Below are 2,990 nucleotides of genomic sequence, written 5' to 3' on the forward strand. Positions count from 1 at the left end.
GATCTCTCTACCTGTCACGTTTGAAGGACCGGAGAACTTCTGCAAGGAGTTTGTTACTTTTCAGGTGGCTAGTTGTGACCCGGCTTACCGTGCCATCTTTGGCAGGCCAGCTCCTGTAAACAGAGAGCCTTGAGCTCGCTGAACTCGGCACTTGACAGATCTGTCCGGCGGCGGCAGAGCTTGAGGACCAAGAAAGCAATTAATTTCGCTACGCAGCCGGACCCTGCTACCAGGAAGATCCAGCTTGATCCGACTGATCCCACAAAGACGGCGGTCATCGGGGCTAACCTAGATGAGAAACAGAGCTTTGGTATGCCAAAGCTACGGTTGGAACAAAGCATGCGTAGGAAAAATCTTCTTCAAGCACACACCCACGCACGAAAGGTGAAATTCATTCGATACTAGAATCATGTTTCTTTTCATGACCGGTATCCAAAATATTGAACATACAGCCTTTTATTCTCTCGAACTTTGTATGTCATGTAATTCAAAGATGCAATATTGCAAATATCAAACACTTCTTCTTCGGTACAACCCCCCTAAACACAACAACGGCTGAGATCGTTCCATACCCCTTCATAAAAAAGAATAGGATCGTCCCAGCACATAAAAAGCCGCCGCCCGCGCGACGGGGCTGTACCCGCCCGCGCGACGGGGCTGTACCCGCGCGACGGGGCTCTACGCCGTCTACCCCGTAGACGCGTCCGTCCGCGTACGTACGACGACGACCCTAGAAAAAAAACAACGCGACGTGACGAGCGACGTACTCGTGGCGACTTGGCGTCGGCTGGACGAAAAAAAATAAGACGACGCGACGTGTGGGGACGACGACGCGACGTGTGTGGATGGGGCGGTTGCGTCCCTTCTAAGCGTCGGTCAAAGACGGTTCCCGACGCGGCGGCCGGCCCGATGCGCCATTAATGCCGGCGTTACGCCGGGGCGTCGGTCACCTACCGGACGGCGCCCCCCTCCCACCGACGCCTGCCTTTAACACACCGCCCCTGTCGCCCGTCTGCCTCCCGCACTCCACTCGACGCACCTTGACCGCTCACCCCACCCACCGACGCACTTCCACCGCCGACGAGCTCCCATTCCCGGCGGCCTCCATGGCGTCCGACGGCGGCGGCGGCGGCAGCTCGTGGCCGACGAGCCTGGACACGCCGGAGACGGACGAGCTCATCCGTCTCGGGTTGATGGTGCCGCCGGGCTGCCGTCTGCCGCGCGTGTTCCACATCACCGCCGACGGGTACCCGACGAGGGGGCCCGGCGCGACGACGGCCGAGCTCCGCCAGCACGAGGGCGGCCGGTGGAACATCGTCGGCCGCACGAGGTTTTGGAAGGACAAAGACTTCTGGGCCGTCGTCGCACAGGCCCGTCGGGAGATGCGGACCGGCGGCTCGTCGTCTGTCCCGCGCGGCGCGTCGTCCGCCCCGCGCCGGCCCCGCCGTCCCGCTCCGGCAGCCGCGCCGTCTTCGAGCTCGTCCCGACGTCCGATTCCCGCCATCGCCCGGCCCGCCTCCCCTCCCGTCGTCGAGATCCCGCCGGAGCAGTTCGCACTGCGCAAGGACGACGACCCCGACGACTGCCCCGGCTACCTCATCGCACTGCGGGCGTCGCAGGCAGAAGCGGCGGCCGCTGCGACGGCCGCGGAGGCGAGAGAGGCTGCCGGGCTGCAGGCCGCACTCGACGCGGCGGCGGCTATGGCGGCGGCAGCAGAGGCCGCCGAGCTGCAGGCCGCACTCGACGCGGCGGCGGCCATCGAAGCGGCGCAGCCGCAGATTGCTCAGGATCAGGGGGACGACGGCTATTGGGAGGACGGCGGCAAGAGCAGCGACGATGGCCACGGTGACGACTGTGACGCCGGCGCGGGGGAGATCGTGGACCTCGCCGACTCCGACTCCGACGAGTAGATTAGGATTTGTTTTTTTTCATCGAGTAGTAGATTAGGATTAATTAGTTATGTTTAATTAAGTTTAACTAAGTCATGTTTAATTAAGTTTTTATGTTCTAATGTTTAATTAAGACATGTTTAATTAAGTGGGCGTTCGGTTTATATGGTTAGTTCGGTTTGGTTTATTCGGGTTTTCTAAATTTCGGTTTGTGTAAAATAAAAACCTAAATGATCAAAGTAAAAATATAAACCGAAGCTTTTTAACCAAAATTTGTCGGTTCGGTTTGTTCAGTTAACCGTAAAACCGATTATGTATGCGTCTCATATGCCATATGGAATAGAAAGAAATAAATATATTAAACACATATGGAATAGGACATTTTTAGAAATTACACTTTGAAAATTTATGACTTTTTTCAGAAATTGATGATCATGTTTTTCAACATACGATTTTTTTAATAAATATCACGGATATTTGTGGAATGGTCCGAACATCTTTTTATAATTGCACTCACATTTTTAGTTTCATGAGCATTTTTAATGTCCAGTGAACATTATTAAAACTGAGTAAGTAAAACCTTTTAAAATCAAAACAAAACCGACCCAAAGAAACAGAAGTAAAAAAGACATAGAGAGAACCCGCCCAGAAATCAGGGGTAACCTTCTAGAAGGTTCCCAAATCCGGAAACAATGTACGACCCATGCAAATAAGAGATTATTTAGCGCTTAAGATTTTCCCTGATAAATGATACTACTGACAATGATCACTGTGACAAATTTTGGCGTGCGTGGCCTGCATGGTCACTGTGGCCCATGAAAAAAAATGATCGACTTTGGCGGATGCGACCGAGAGAAGTACGATCGAGGGTCCCCTCCGCCCATACCGAAACCACCGGGTTGCACAGCAAGTGCCAGTGTGGTTTGCCGGAATGCACCCAACTTTTGGCAGCGTGTGTGGGGACCCGCCCGGGGACCGCACGCCAGATATGAACGAAAACGGAGTATGAACGCACGTTGCGTCACGTGCGGGCAGTATTTTAGGGGTTTTCGGTGCGAAAAATCATAGAAAATCCGTACAGCGTCCGCGATAATTTTTGGC

This window comes from Triticum dicoccoides, chromosome 7B (assembly GCF_002162155.2).
Source record: "Triticum dicoccoides isolate Atlit2015 ecotype Zavitan chromosome 7B, WEW_v2.0, whole genome shotgun sequence".
NCBI classification, from domain to species: Eukaryota; Viridiplantae; Streptophyta; class Magnoliopsida; order Poales; family Poaceae; genus Triticum; species Triticum dicoccoides.